At 44.2% G+C, this 16,564-nt stretch overlaps 1 protein-coding gene across 6 annotated transcripts in view; it reads right to left on the bottom strand.

The window, feature by feature from the left end:
* NBEA (neurobeachin) overlaps nucleotides 1–16,564 on the bottom strand; it is a 698,360-nt gene that overhangs the window by 67,383 nt on the left and 614,413 nt on the right. The gene's annotated exons all lie outside the window — the stretch shown is intronic.

Below are 16,564 nucleotides of genomic sequence, written 5' to 3'. Positions count from 1 at the left end.
GGTGCAGTCTGTGGTGATCTTGTTTCAAAAGCAATCTCAAAAATTCTCCACTTTGTTGGAGAGGATCAAAAGTGAGCACTTGGGTTGTCTCAAGCATTCACATCCTGCAACATCTATTAAATTGGCTGATGGAGACCGCATTGGTTTAGTTCAGAATGTAAATCTACAGAAAATGTACAATAGTCCTTCAGGTTACAATTCAAATTCCAATGCCCTCTACTGGGCCATCATACCAAGAGATCACTTTCAACATCCACTCTGCGATATATGCCAGTGGCTGTATGATCCGGACAATCTTGCACATTTAACAGGTAAAACTATGAATGAGCACATGATGTTTGTAGTAATACATATTTCAGATTCTTTGTCTCTGTTAGACATTATATTTGAAGATTTGATTTATATATAATAATTATCTACTTATTTTTCTTGTATTTGTGGCTTTGGTACCCATAGCTAGTTTTCTATAGTTATAGCCTGGAGTTACTGTACATCAATAAGTTACCGTGGCTATTTCAGAACAAATTAATATTCCATTTTAAAAGGGTTGTCTGTGAATATATTTTTTTATATGGCTGGGGGTGGTGTAAAAATAAAAAAGGCATACTGCCTTCCTCTGATTTCCTACAGCTGCCGCTTCAACATTCCAGGTCCTGGCTTTTCACAGCTTCTTCCAAATTCCTGTTATATGTTGACCCAACAGGAACTGTTCTGTCAGCCATCATAGGAACAGTGGAGCCCCACCTTGACCAGTCATTGGTTAATCAAAGCAGCAGGGTTGGCAAGTCACAGGGTTCAGAAGGAAGTGATGACAATTAGGGACCTGGAGTGGCAGCAGCAGGTCAATGGAGAAGGTAAGTATGCATTCTTTTTTTTTTTTACACCACTTCTAACATATATATCCTTGTGCTGGCAGTGTGCTGCTGCATTCTTCTGTTGCTGTATATCTAGCCTAGTAGCGTGCACCTGCAGGCCAGGTCCATATAATAGTTTGGTATCAACTAAAGTGCTGTCTGACTTATTCTTTGTCTGTATTGCACATACGGGGGAGTGGCTACCTCCATGTTGGCCTTGCACCCCACCCACCTCTATCAGGTGTGTATATAAGGTGTCTTGGATGTTTCAGATCCTGCCATGCTTACTGAACTGTTCACACAGAGGCATATTCACAGTGTAGGGTCCGTCCCAATGAGGCCACCTTATCGCGGTGGGACAGTCCAAGCTATTTGACTGCCGGCGGAGACAAATCTGCGAGCTAAGTGCCTCACTATCTCATAGTTTCACATGTGCATCTATTACACCATAGCTGTATAGCTCTCCATGTTTTATCTGCATATTCATGTTTCACCTATATACTTGTGCTGGCAGTGTGCTGCTGCATTCTTCTGTTGCTATATATATATATATATATATATATATATATTTATATTTATTTTTTATCCCTGAACAACCCCTTTAAGGGACAAGGACAATTGCATAGTATTAGGTAAAGCCATTACACATCATTATACAAATGATGGTAAAATGTATCCCAATAGGATTTTCCACCAGTGATAGTATGTAATATATCAAGAAAAATAAGTTACATATCCAACAATTACACAGAATAAGCAAAATAAATAAAGCTTCTGATTCTAAACAGAGCCCCAGATTTCCTCTATGTCTATGTAAAGAAGAATGAGCACAACTAATTTTCGTGGAGTTGTATTGCTCCACAGCATGGTTTTACCCACAGCCGGGGGTAGATTATACCAGCATGCTGTCAGAATTATCTGCTTACAAAGCTTTTAAATAATAAATCATATTTACTTTAACATGCACAGTTGGCAATAGTGAAATAATAACTTACATTAGACTTGCATACACTGGCAATTAAATTAAATTGGGGGTAGGGTACATTAACAAAGGAGCAAGCTAAACTTACCGAGAGACAGTGAGATACTATAGATAGATGCTATGGATGGATGGCCAGATAGATAGATATGAGTATATAGATATACCGTATATACTCGAGTATAAGCCGAGTTTTTCAGCACGATTTTTCGTGCTGAAAACACCCCCCTCGGCTTATACTCGAGTGAACTCCCCCACCCGCAGTGGTCTTCAACCTGCGGACCTCCAGAGGTTTCAAAACTACAACTCCCAGCAAGCCCGGGCAGCCATCGGCTGTCCGGGCTTGCTGGGAGTTGTAGTTTTGAAACCTCCGGAGGCCCGCAGGTTGAAGACCACCGCGGCCTTCGACATCATCCAGCCCCCTCTCACCCCCCTTTAGTTCTGTACAGTACTCACCTCCGCTCGGCGCTGGTCCGGTCCTGCAGGACTGTCCGGTGAGGAGGTGGTCCGGTGGGATAGTGGTTCCGGGCTGCTATCTTCACCGGGGAGGCCTCTTCTAAGCGCTTCGGGCCCGGCCCCAGAATAGTTACGTTGCCTTGACAACGACGCAGAAGTACGTTCATTGCCAACTTACTTCTGCGTCATTGTCAAGGCAACGCCTCTATTCCGGGCCGGAAGCGCGGAGAAGAGGCGCCCCCGGTGAAGATAGCAGCCCGGAACCACTATCCCACCGGACGACCTCCTCTCCGGACAGTCCTGCAGGATCGGACCAGCGCCGAGCGGAGGTGAGTACTGTACAGAACTAAAGGGGGGTGAGAGGGGGCTGGATGATGTTGAAGGCCGCAGTGGTCTTCAACCTGCTGACCTCCGCAGGTTTCAAAACTACAACTCCCAGCAAGCCCGGACAGCCGATGGCTGCCCGGGCTTGCTGGGAGTTGTAGTTTTGAAACCTCTGGAGGTCCGCAGGTTGAAGACCACTGAGGGCGGATGATAAGAAGAGGATGATGAAGGGGGGGTGTGGGATGATGACAAGAGGATGATGAAGGGGGGGGGTGGGATGATGAAGGGGGGTGGGGATGATGAAGGGGGGTGGGGATGATGACAAGGGGATGATGAAGGGGGGTGTGTGGGATGATTACAAGGGGATGATGAAGGGGGGTGGGGATGATGACAAGGGGATGATGAAAGGGGGTGGGCATGATGACAAGGGGATGATGAAGGGGGGTGGGGATGATGACAAGGGGATGATGAAGGGGGGATGTGTGGGATGATGACAAGGGGATGATGACAGGTGATGATGATAAGGGTCTGGATGATGACAGGCGGTGATGATGATGAGGATGTTAATGACGGGTCTGGATGATGACAGGGGGGGATGATGTATTTCCCACCCTAGGCTTATACTCGAGTCAATAACTTTTCCTGGGATTTTGGGTTGAAATTAGGGGTCTCGGCTTATACTCGGGTCGGCTTATACTCGAGTATATACGGTATATAGAAAAATGCAAAGTCCAGATCAGCTTACCCTTGTTGTGCCCTGCTGCAACATGGACTGATGTGGACCATCATTCCGTGAACAGCACTAGCAAAGAGAAAATGGCCAGCATAGATTCTCGGATAGAACCTTGAGCTTTATTTTAAATCAGCAGACAAAATGGAATGCACAGCCACATATGACTAAGGTTGAGTACATCAACCGAAACGCATCACCTGTACATCCTATTTTGTCTATTTGAAATAAAGCTCAAAGTTTTATCGGAGAACCTGCGCTGGACATTTTTCTTTGTTACTGCTACTCATAGTATATAGATAGATTAGCGTAGATAGATAGTTAAGCAGTGTTACCGGGGGGAACCGCATCAGCTGTTCAACCAAGTGAGAGGACACATGCACATGGAATTAAGCGGAAAGAAACCGAGCGGTTGTAGCTTCTGCAGCAAGCATAGTGATGAGCAGACATGCCCCTGACAATTGCTTGCTTGTGCCTAAGAGGTCCAGCACATTCATGGATCTGCGCAGGCACAGAGGTATATGCTTGCGCAGTAGCCAAAACTTTTGTTAAACAGCTGATCTGATGTCACATGAAATGACGCGGTTTAGTGTCTTACTGTGGTGCCTGATTTAACCAGGGTGTGGTTAGGAATAGTGTGGAGCGCGAATATTCGAATAGCAATTTTTTATGGCGAATATTGGCACTTCGTGATTTTTAGCGAATATTTAGAATATTGAGAAATACATTTGCTATTTAATATTCTATTTAAATAAAAAGTGATCATCCCCCCCTGCTTTCAACTTGTGGTCCAAAGAAGGCGAATATGCGAAAATTCACGAATTTCGGCACTGAGTAGTGATGAGCGGCAGGGGCCATATTCGAATTTGCAATATTTTTAAAATATGGACAAATATTCATCCTATGCTCGCAAAATTCGCATATTCGCTATGTTAATTTTTTTTTTTCCATGTGAAAATTTATAATGAAATTCGCATAGTGCGCATGCGCGATTACATCTTTCACCTAATAGAAGGGAGGAATCAGTGTCCTCTGACTGGAAGTGCCAATATTCGCAAGAAAAATAAAAAATATTCGTCATTACGAACATATCAGTGTATTCTAAATATTCACAAAAAAATCGCGAAGTGCCGATATTTGTAGTAAAAATTAGCATTTTGAATATTTGCACTCAACACTATTCCAGAAGACACTGAGGAAGGATGCAAATACAGTTGTCAGAGGTTAGCAACATCCCTAGCAATCAATAGGAAAGTAGTTAGTTGAAAGATACAATCGCGTATGCGCATTTTGTGAATTTCATTACGAATTTCGCATGAAAAAAAGTAGATGAATATGCAAAATTAGCGAATTTAGGACAAATATTCCTCCATATATTCGTGAAATATCGCGAATTCGAATATGGCATATGCCGCTCACCACTAGTTAGGAAAATGGTTGTGGCACCGGCTATGGGCTCTAGCCTCATATCTTTTGGTGACCAAACAATGTCCGTGAGATAGATATGAGTAGATAGATATGAAACATGAGATGAATAAGCTTCAGTTCGGAACCTATTGGTGACGTTAACAGCAGAAAACCCCCAAAAGAGCGATGTCCAAAATTTTCTCGCATTATCTACAAAACTGGACAGCTTTGGCCATCTCCAGCGAAAAGGGGAATAGTACCACAGTTGTCAATTTACAGGAATAACAGAGAAACAGTTCAATGCAGTATTCTTAGAAGATGCTCTAGCAATGTTTTTTTATGGGAAATAAAAATATTTTTCTAACACATATGAGGAGATGAGCTCAAGATTGGACCAGGGGAATCGCTGGATGTCGTATATCTTGATTATTCCAAAGTATTTGATATGGTGCCACATAAAAAGCTGGTAAATAAAATGTGAATGCTTAGGCTGGCTCGGTGATCGGAAACAGGGTGGTTATTAAGGTTACTTACTCTGAGTGGGTGACTGTTACTAGTGGGGTACCACAGGGGTCAGCTTTGGGTCCTATTCTTTATAATATATTTATTGAGGGGCTGTATAGTAAAGTAGCAATCTTTGCAGATGATACCAAGCTCTGTAAAGTGGGTAACACAATAGAGGACAGTGCACTGTTACAAATATATCTGGATAGGTTGGAGGTTTGGGCTGGGAAGTGGCAGATGAGGTTCAACACTGATAAATGTAAGGTAATGCACATGGGGAAGAAAAATCCAGGCTGGGATTATGTATTAAATGGGAAAACACTGGGGACGACTGACATAGAAAAGGACTTAGAGGTTTTAGTCATCAAACCACCATATTTTCTAAACTAACTCAGATTAGATTACCGAACTACTCCTAACACCCCTCCTGCCCTCACATTTTTTTTTTTTTTGCAAGCTTTAAAAAGCTCTGTATCATACCTTTCCCCTTGCCCACATTGTGTGAGCTCCTGGCAGGCGAAAGTGGGTGTTCCCCAGCAGGTATGACATAACTGAAGCCTGCAAGAACTGAGCCTTGCCATGCCCCGCACTCACTTCCTGAGTTTGGACTTCTGCCAGTCCAGGAGGAGACCAAACTAACGGTTTGACTTGCATCAGGGAACAGATCAGAGCCACCTAGTGGCTGTTTTTTCACATTAAAAACATGAAGGTTGAGAATTTTAACAGCAAGTAAATAGCAAAGGGTCTTATAATTACAAGGAACAATATATTAAAAGTTTAATTTGGTGATAGGTACTCTTTAATAGTAAATTTATCTGTAGCAACCAGTGTCAGGCAGCTGGTGCCAAGGCAAATAAACTCATGGGGGCATCAAAAGGGGCAAAGATGCCTACAACAAGGAAATAATTCTACCACTGTACAAATAACTAGTCAGACCACAAATAGAATACTGTGTACAGTACTGGGCACCAGTGTACAAGAAAGATATAGTGGAGCTTGAGAGGGTTCAAAGACGGGCAACCAGGGTAATACGGGGAATGGGAGGACTACAGTACCCAGAAAGATTATCAGAATTAGGGCTATTTAGTTTAGAAAAAATAAGTCTTAGGGGAGACCTAATAACTATGTATAAATATATCAGGGGACAGTACAGAGCTCTCTCCCATAATCTATTTATACCCAGAACTGTATCTATAACAAGAGGGCATCCTCTACGTCTAGAGGAAAGAAGTTTTCTACACCAGCAGAGATGGGGGTTCTTTACTGTAAGAGCAGTGAGACTGTGGAATTTTCAGGAGAGTAATAACATTACAGGTTATGAATATTAGATTAATAGGGACAGAACATTGAATTTATTCTGATATCAAATCAGTAGGGACTCATTAGGATTTAGGTTGAACTTGATGGACTCTGGTCTTTTTTTTCAATCTTATGAACTATGTTACATATGTCCTCTTGTAAACGTGCAATAATTTTTCCGGAAATGTCTTCACACATAATGTGTACCTCTGTATCCACACGGCTCCGGTCCACTCCTAAGCTCATTTATTTGTATTTTCTTCTTGTCATTGCAGTCTATTCTGGTGTAAAACATGCCATGACAGCTCTCAAAGCTACCAGGCTACTGCTGCCTTAATACGTTACTGTGTAAACTGGCAGTGCCATGGAAATTAATTGTGCTCTGTGTCACCCATTAAAGGAACAAAGCAGCCAGCAAAAATAGCCCGTAGCGTGTAGAGAAATTTCTGGATTCAACAAGGAGGAATTTATTCATTTTTGCTTCCCTGCATTCCACCAGTCATAGCTTTTTTATTTGTATGTCTACATGGCTGTTTGCAGCTTTGTTTCTTGCAGAATGACTTGTAGATATTTCTGGTCCTACTTTGGGGCTCCTATTGTACTATTAACATAGAATTTAAGGTACAATGTAATCTAAATGTTATTATGGAGTTATTCATTAAAAAAAAGCAATTCGTCATAATATTTTCATGCCATTTACTAACATGAAGTGGGTTATGAGTGTAGTGAAATGTGATTTGTATGTTTTGTTTGTGTTTAGAAATGTTTTTTTTTTTCTTTAAAAGTACTTTCAGGTAACTTTTCAAGATAAGTTGTGTGTGTACATGGGGAGTAGCACTAGATCATATATAACTCATAGCTTAAAGGGGTACTCCACTGGCTAGCCTTCCAGCTGCATTCGGAACATTTAGTTCAGAACGCTGCGCGCCCTGCGGGGGTCGACCACGTCCCCTCATGCCGTCAGGCCACACCCCCTCAATACAAGTCTATGGGACCCGAGCAGCGTGCACACAGTGTACCAAACTAAATGTTCCAAACGCAGCTAGAAGCCTGGCCGGTGGAGTACCCATTTAAAACAGAGAGAGATCTATCTATCAAGGTCGGTGGGATAGGTAGAAGCCCCTTTGTTAAGGCAGCATTAAGTGGGCACTGTCAGATTCAAAAATCTTTTTATGAAATATTAAAGGGATATTCCAGGAATTTTTTTTTTGACTATGCTACAGGGGCTGTAAAGTTAGCGTAGTTCATAATATAGTGTCTGTACCTGTGTGTGACGGTTTTCTCACAATTCGTCTGTGATTTTCACCCCAATATTTATTTTTAACAGCATAAGAAATGACTGTTGTCTCAGATTTTTCCCAGCTTTTTAGTCAGCTGATGACAGGGAGCCTGTCTGCTTCAATGGGTGGAGGGATCGCTTGGTGGGAGAGAGATCAATCTGCAACTAATGCAACAGCTGTAGGCACCCTGATTGAAAACCACAGGTCTTTTGAATGGATGCAGTTAATTTATGTTTCAATGAGTGGGGTGGCTGATGTGTGGGAGGGAGGAAAATGGAATTATGGGATTTGTAGTAAAAAAAAAAAAAGAAAAGTCAAACAGGAAATACTAGTTCACAAAAAGCTAGCCACAGTATTATGGTAATCTCACAACATAGATCCTTCCTAAGCATGTCCATTACTGCCTGCCAGGTACGTACTAAAATCACCTTATGGTGGATAACCCCTTTAACCTTTCTAATATACTTCATAAGAAATTTTTATTTCCTTTTTATAGAAATCATGGCTTATAAAATCATAGCTTTTTCCAAGCTGAAGCACAGGCATGGACAAAGTCCAGTAAGTGAGGTTGGGCTAGTACTCCTCTGTGCTCTCTCCTGTCTGATATTTCTCCTCTGTGCTCTCTCCTGTCTGATAGTACTCCTCTGTGCTCTCTCCTATCTGATAGTACTCCTCTGTGCTCCCTTCAGTCTGAAAGTACTCCTCTGTGCTCCCTCCAGTCTGATAGGACTCCTCTGTGCTCACTCCTGTGTGATAGTACTCCTCTGTACTCTCTCGTCTGATAGCACTCCTCTGTGCTCTGTCCTGTCTGATAGTACTCCTTGCGCTCTCTCCTATCTGATAGTACTCCTCTGTGCTCGCTCTTGTCTGATAGCACTCCTCTGTGCTCCCTCCTGTCTGATAGTACTCCTCTGTGCTCTCTCCTGTCTGATAGCACTCTTTTGTGCTCCCTCCTGTCTGATAGTACTCCTTTGTGCTCTCTCCTGTCTGATAGTACTCCTCTGTGCTCTCTCCTGTCTGATAGCACTCCTCTGTGCTCTCTCCTGTCTGATAGTACTCCTCTGTGCTCTCTCCTGTCTGATAGGACTCCGCTGTGCTCTCTCCTGTCTGATAGTGCTCCTCTGTGCTCTCTCCTGTCTGATAGCACTCCTCTGTGCACCCTCCTGTCTGATAGGACTCCTCTGTGCTCTCTCCTGTCTGATAGGACTCCTCTGTGCTCTCTCCTGTCTGATAGGACTCCTCTGTGCTCTCCCCTGTCTGATAGCACTCTTCTGTGCTCTCTCGTCTTATAGCACTCTTCTGTGCTCTCTCGTCTGATAGTACTCCTCTGTGCTCTCTCCTATCTGATAGTACTCCTCTGTGCTCTCCCCTGTCTGATAGCACTCCTCTATGCTCTCCCCTGTCTGATAGCACTCCTCTGTGCTCTCTCCTGTCTGATAGGACTCCTCTGTGCTCTCTCCTGTCTGATAGGACTCCTCTGTGCTCTCTGCTGTCTGATAGGACTCCTCTGTGCTCTCCCCTGTCTGATAGCACTCTTCTGTGCTCTCTTGTCTTATAGCACTCTTCTGTGCTCTCTCGTCTGATAGTACTCCTCTGTGCTCTCTCCTATCTGATAGTACTCCTCTGTGCTCTTTCCTGTCTGATAGCACTCCTCTGTGCGCCCTCCTGTCTGAAAGCACTCCTCTGTGCTCCCTCCAGTCTGAAAGTACTCCTCTGTGCTCCCTCCAGTCTGATAGGACTCCTCTGTGCTATCTTGTCTGATAGCACTCCTCTGTGCTCTGTCCTGTCTGATAGTACTCCTTGTGCTCTCTCTTGTCTGATAGCACTCCTCTGTGCTCCCTCCTGTCTGATAGCACTCCCCTGTGCTCCCTCCTATCTGATAGTACTCCATTGTGCTCTCTCCTGTCATAGTACTCCTCTGAGCTCTCTCCTATCTCATAGCACTCCTCTGTGCTCTCTCCTGTCTGACAGTACTCATCAGTGCTGTCTCCTATCTGATAGTACTCATCTGTGCTCCCTCCTGTCTGATAGCACTCCTCTGTGCTCTCTCCAGTCTGATCGCACGCCTCTGTTCTCTCCTGTCTGATATCACTCCTCTGTGCTCTCCCCTGTCTGATAGCACTCCTATGTGCTCTCTCCTGTCTGATATCAGTCCTCTGTGCTCTCTCCTGTCTGATATCACTCCTCTGTGCTCTCCCCTGTCTGATAGCACTCCTCTGTGCTCTCCCCTGTCTGATAGTACTCCTCTGTGCTCTCTCCTGTTGTATCAGACAGCACAGAGGAGTGGTATCAGACAGGAGAGAGCACAAAGGAGTACTATCAGACAGGAGAGAGCACAGAGGAGTGCGATCAGACCGGAGAGAGCACAGAGGAGTACTATCAGACAGGAGAGAGCACAGAGGAGTACTATCAGAAAGGAGAGAGCACAGAGGAGTACTATCAGACAGGAGAGAGAACAGAGTAGTGCTATCAGACAGGAGAGAGCACAGAGGAATGCTATCAGACCAAAGAGAGAACAGAGGAGTACTATCAGACAGGAGAGAGCACAGAGGAGTGCTATCAGACAGGAGAGAGCACAGAGGAGTGCTAGCCCACCCTCACTTACTGGACTGTGTCCATGCTTGTGCTTCAGCTTGGACAAGGCCATGATTTATAAGCCATGACTTCAATAAAAAGGAAATAACATTTTCTTATGAAGTATATTAGGTTAATGTTTTGCCAAAATGTACAAGATATAAAAAATTTGTGTCTGAAAGTGCCCATTTAAAGTGATGACAACTTCCCTTATATACAGCCATAGCAGGCATAGATTCTGTGTCAACGTAGAACCTGAGGCAAAAAAACTTTTTTTACTCCACTTCTAAGCTAAAGACCACTTAAGGATAGCCCTTCAAAAAGGGTTATCGAGGAATAAAAAACAGAGCTATCCCCCCCCCCCCAAAAAAAAAAAAAACAGCGGCCTAACTGCCCCCAGGTTGTACGTGGCATTACAACTTGGCTCCATTCACTTCAATGGAACTGAGCTGCAATACCACATACAACCTGAGGACAGATGAGGTGCTGTTTTTTTTTTTTTTTTTTTTAAGAAATCAGCTCTGTTTTTCTAATCCTGGATAACCTCTTTAACCATACAATTAAGTATGTACAGTATTTACTTTGTATGTACTGCTTTCTGCATTCCTATTAGAATCCCCTGAGAGATTGTATAAAACAAACAACATAGTTATATATGTTATGGTCTACAAACTTACAGATTCAAGATTTGTTCCTACAAAACTCCAATGGAAACATATTTAATGCAATGCTAATATAAGCTTCCATATTTTATGTACAGCACCAGGAGTGGACAGATGAACTTGCACTTTCTGTAAACATACTAGAAGATTCGGGAGTGATGTGGCTCTTCTCGGTTGCTTTTCTTGGCTTCTATTTTGCATTGGTAATAAGCTATGGGGCACCTAGATTCCCTACTGGGGGTCTTAATAACCCATATCCCATACAAACAAACTCTTAGTATATGCTGGGTTGTTGTTATTCTTAGGGAACATTTGGATACAGTTACAAGTGAACGTGGGAAAGGTCGGAGCCTGTGAGTGCCCTCACCTTGCCAAGTTACAGAGAGTTACAGTCCTGCAAACGGAGTATATTCTTGTGCTATGAGGCCGCTCACCAGTCCTAAATCCGAAATAATGTACTGTGGCTACACGCTGTGTGACTGACTAAGAAATTCTACGTAACCTGTCACTCCAGTTTAAAATATATATATATATTTTTTTATTATATCTTTTTATGATCTGTTATCTGTTCAGTTGTTACAAGGAGCTTGACATTTTACATGAATGTTTTTGATGCTATAAGACCAATAATTTATATGATGTTTATGAGTTACTTAAATACAATGTCACAAAACTTATGGCTGGGTGCAAATAATATGTAATGGGTCAGCAGCCTTGTGTTTAGTCCAGACTCCGTGAACACCGGCTGATACCATTATCAGTAGGAGTAGCGTGAATGAATCAAGAACCAAACAATATGCACATCCGCAAACAAACCTCCTGAAATAAGAGAAAATAGAGTTTCATATAATCAAGTTCATTTTTATTGGGATTCTGCATAGAAACGCTGTGGATTAGCCAGATTGTATGGTGGTTAATCCTTAAGCAGATCTGCCATTACATCCACTGCGGATTCTTTTGTAAGTACAGGTCGGCTTTGCCATAGGCAAACATACACTATGGAAGATCAATAAAGGCGTACTCTGTTGCCACGCCCCCTCCCACAGACTTGCATTTAGGGGGCAGGACGTGATGTCCTGAGGGGCGGGGCTACGATGTCACGAGCTCCTGGCACCGGCTTCAGCGTTCATAATAGTTTGTTCCAAACGCTGAGCAGCGGAGTACCCCTTTAAGGGGGTTTATGATACTTTTTTATTGATGACCTATCCTCAGGTTAGGCAATCAGTATCTGACTGGTGGGGGTTTGACACCTGGCACTCCTGCCAAGCAACTGATTGAAGGGAACACTGCGCTGGCACTGCAACAACTTTACTTCCTACCAGGCAACACTCAGTAGTGTCTATACTGTAAGTGTACCTGTCATTTGTAAAAAAGTATTATATAATGAAGAATTTTTTTCTTTTTATCCAATGTATACTACAAATAAACATGTAATGATTTGTATTTTGGGGTGAAAAATAAGTTGTCTTGCCCCTGAAGCTATTGCCTGTATGTCTCTGTGCAGAGACAAAATACAGGAAGTGTGGGCGGGACCAGCAAGGCTCTGTGCAGGCTCCTGGCTTGTCAATCAGTCAGGAGCCGGGGGCGTGTCATAGAGCCTCAGTGTACAGAGCCCTGCTTGTCCTCAGTGTACAGAGCCCTGCTTGTCCTCAGTGTACAGAGCCCTGCTTGTCCTCAGTGTACAGAGCCCTGCTTGTCCTCAGTGTACAGAGCCCTGCTTGTCCTCAGTGTACAGAGCCCTGCTTGTCCTCAGTGCACAGAGCCCTGCTTGTCCTCAGTGCACAGAGCCCTGCTTGTCCTCAGTGCACAGAGCCCTGCTTATCCTCAGTGCACAGAGCCCTGCTTGTCCTCACAGTACAGAGCCCTGCTTGTCCTCAGTGTACAGAGCCCTGCTTGTCCTCAGTGTACAGAGCCCTGCTTGTCCTCAGTGCACAGAGCCCTGCTTGTCCTCAGTGCACAGAGCCCTGCTTGTCCTCAGTGCACAGAGCCCTGCTTGTCCTCAGTGTACAGAGCCCTGCTTGTCCTCAGTGTACAGAGCCCTGCTTGTCCTCAGTGTACAGAGCCCTGCTTGTCCTCAGTGTACAGAGCCCTGCTTGTCCTCAGTGTACAGAGCCCTGCTTGTCCTCAGTGTACAGAGCCCTGCTTGTCCTCAGTGTAATGAGTCCTGCTAGTCCTCCTGTTTTGTCTCTGTTTTGTTTTGTCTCTGCACACACAGGCAATAGCTGCATGGACAAGACAGCATTAATATTATTTATATTATATAAAAAGTTTTACACATGACAGGTACACTTTAATATTTTATTTTGCAGCTTGGCCCAGTGAAGTGAATGGAATGAACCACAATACCAGATACAGCTACTACCCAGTGGACTAAGCTGTGCCTGATACGAAGTGAAAAAGCCCAAAAATTAAGGCAAAAAAATAATAAAGGCCAAAGGCACTTGCAACAATTAATTAAAAAGGTTATTCTTTGTATAAAAAAAAACAATTGGGGACATTTATTGAGCCACTCCTGCGCCACAAACCCTTTACAGTCATACATTTTTGCATGGAAAGGGAAATGTTTTCTCAAAAATCACCATTTCTGCACAAAAGTGTACAACATAACAGGATTTACCAGGCACAGTGACATATGTTCAGTAGCGGTTGTATCTGTTTTTGCAGCTCATCTGTCAAGTGGGGACAGGCCATTGATATTGAACTGCTGTAAAGCCCCTTTAAGAGCATTGCTATGGCTGAGAACGGAGGGATGTGTTGATAGCAGTGCTGGCTAGCTTACATGTGTTTTATATTGTAATATTAGTCATCAGTATGAGCTCCGCTCTTGACATCAGCCATGACTTTCTTCATAACCACAGTTGCTGCTTGAGAAACCCTCCTTGCACAGACCTGTCACTCAAATCTCCAATGCTCAGAATTTTTTACATTTTCAAGTCAATTTGGTATTTGATTTCACTGATAACGTTGCAGATTGTGTGAGAAGGAGCCGACACCTGACAAGTTAATGGAATTTACAATTAGTCACTAAGCAGCTTATGGTAAAAGGGTGGACAATGTACGGTGGATGGATCCGGATGAAGTCAGCGTGTCACGACCAAAGGTAATTTAACAAGGAATAACCCTGTGTGTATCCTGCTCATAGAAGAAGAGAGGGCAAACAAATACAGGAGATCACAGGCAGGCACGTTATTCTGTCAAAATAATCTGCAATAACCTTTCAGTTATATAAGATTTATATAAGGCTACAATGTGCAGGGAAATGCACGTTTAGAATTACTTCACCTCGACCTTTTCCATTTTGCCATGTATATTAAAAATCCTACAAACCATCAGGAAACACTGATAGCATTTTGTGTTTGGAAAAACAGAAAAATTCATATAAGGCAAGAACTTACAAGTAAGGAAATGGCATAGATGGTTAACTATGGAAGTAAAAGTCACACTGGACCAAGGGTTGATCCCATTGTATTGGTTTTGCTACTGGTAGAAAACTTTACATGACTCCTCTCCCCAGCATCTATGGGGATGGGGGAATTCACCCAAGTGTCATGGAAAGCAAAGGGAAATAAACACCAGACCTCTCTGTCCTAGGGGCCAAAATCAGACATTATAATAGGAGCCCCAGGGTCCCCTTTCTGCTATGTAGGTCACTGCAACTGACTAAATAACACTTATCAAAACAGGGATTTTTCTTATTTCGTTTCACATAGGAAAAAATGAAACTGTGTTTTTTATCACAATTCACAGCCAATTTAATGGCATCATAAAGCCCCAGTTAAATCATAAGGGATTATTACAAATCTGATATATTACCCTTAAAGATTTAGTGCTACCATACATCACTACAGATAAAAGTCCTTGAGTTGTCCGAAACCATAAACAGAAAGAATAATCAAGCTGGAGGTGAAGTTTAATATTTAGGTACTGGAAAAGCTTGGTAACCAAACCTGTGAGAACAGTGATGGAGGTAATATTGGTTGCAACAAAGTACAGATGAGTACAAGTCAAATATTGGCTTTAATAAAATAGAAAAATAACAAAAAGGCAATAAAATGACAAACAAACAAGAAGCAGGTACTGCATAGAATAACAATGTACTGTAGAGCTTGTACCCAGTGGAGTCTATTTGTGGGGGAAATATTTATGTTACCCATAGGTACTGGGAATTAATAACAAACTTTTTTGATTAAAAAACAGACAGAAAAAAGAACAACTACAGAATACATAAGTGCAAAAACACACACAAAAAAAAGCGTGTGCCCAGTGTCACGATTCGGCTTACGGGTTGTGGATCCGCTGTGTCAGCGAGGGATTGGCGTGGACCGTGCTAGTGGACCGGTTCTAAGAGGCTACTGGTTTTCACCAGAGCCCGCCGCAAAGCGGGATTGTCTTGCTGCGGCAGTAGCAACCAGGTCGTATCCACTAGCAACGGCTCAACCTCGCTGACTGCTGAGAAGGCGTGGGACAGAAGGACTAGGCAGAGGCAAGGTCAGACATAGCAGAAGGTCGGGGGCAGGCGGCAAGGTTCGTAGTCAGGATGGATAGCAGAAGTTCAGGTAACACAGGCTTTGGACACACTAAACGCTTTCACTGGCACAAGGCAACAAGATCCGGCAAGGGAGTGCAGGGGCAGTGAGCAGATATAGTCTGGGAGCAGGTGGGAGCCAATTAAGCTAATTGGGCCAGGCACCAATCATTGGTGCACTGGCCCTTTAAGTCTCAGAGAGCTGGCGTGCGCGCGCCCTAGAGAGCGGAGCCGCGCGCGCCAGCACATGACAGCAGGGGACCGGGATGGGTAAGTGACCTGGGATGCGATTCGCGAGCGGGCGCGTCCCGCTGTGCGAATCGCATCCCCGACGGCCATGACAGTGCAGCGCTCCCGGTCAGCGGGACTGACCGGGGCGCTGCAGGGAGAGAGACGCCGTGAGCGCTCCGGGGAGGAGCGGGGACCCGGAGCGCTAGGCGTAACAGTACCCCCCCCTTAGGTCTCCCCTTTTTTTTGTCCGGTAACTGCCTCCCCTGGGATGAGGACACCGGGAAAGAATGGAGGGTTTCCTCAATGGCAGGCAGTACAGCAGGAGTTGGAATGGGGAGGGAGGGCAGAGGGTGAAGCTTGGCACGGGGCAGGGTGACACAAGGACGGGAGCCATGAGGAGGCACAGAGGCTTGCCTGACGGGACTGGGAGGGGGGGAGAGGCACTTCCTATGGCAGGCAGAGTCCCAGTTCTTGATCTCCCCGGTGGTCCAATCAAGGGTGGGAGAATGAAGCCGGAGCCATGGCAGACCGAGGAGGACCTCAGAGGTACATTTGGGAGAACGAAGAGCTCAATCCTTTCGTGGTGGGGTCCAATACACATCAGGAGGGGTTCTGTGCGGTAACGCACGGTGCAATCCAGTCTGACTCCATTGACCGCGGAAATGTAGAGCGGCTTGACGAGACGGGTCACCGGGATGCGGAATTTATTCACAAACGACTCCAAAATAAAATTCCCAGA

This window comes from Hyla sarda, chromosome 2 (genome assembly GCF_029499605.1).
Source record: "Hyla sarda isolate aHylSar1 chromosome 2, aHylSar1.hap1, whole genome shotgun sequence".
Classification (NCBI taxonomy): Eukaryota; Metazoa; Chordata; class Amphibia; order Anura; family Hylidae; genus Hyla; species Hyla sarda.
Note: the sequence above shows the minus strand (reverse complement) of the source record. Positions and strands in the feature narration are given on the sequence as shown.